Source organism: Lagopus leucura, unplaced genomic scaffold (genome assembly GCF_019238085.1).
Source record: "Lagopus leucura isolate 7727_CA_CO unplaced genomic scaffold, USGS_WTPT01 Super-Scaffold_100019, whole genome shotgun sequence".
Classification (NCBI taxonomy): Eukaryota; Metazoa; Chordata; class Aves; order Galliformes; family Phasianidae; genus Lagopus; species Lagopus leucura.
The window spans coordinates 1,082,503-1,082,858 of record NW_024962273.1 but is presented as its reverse complement, the minus strand read 5'-3'; positions in this window follow the sequence as shown (position 1 = coordinate 1,082,858).

The following is a 356-nucleotide window of genomic DNA, read 5'->3' as shown; positions in this document are numbered from 1 at the left end:
GATGGGAATGGAGGTGGGAATGGGGGTGGGAGTGTGCATGGGGTGGGGATGGGATGGTTTAGAAAGGGAAATGGAGATGGAATGGGTGTTGGTGTGAAGATGGGGATGAGGATGGAGATGGGGATGGGGATGGGGAGGGGAATGTGATGAGGACAGGATAGGATGGGGATGGGAATGGGGATGATATGAAGTTGGAAATTGGATAGAAATGGGGATGAGCTGAGGATGGGATGGGGATGGAAATAAGAGGAATGAGAATAGGATGAGGAAAGAATTGGGAGTGAGATAGGGACTGAAACAGTATGTGAGTGGGATGGGATGGGATGGGATGGGATGGGATGGGATGGGATGGGATG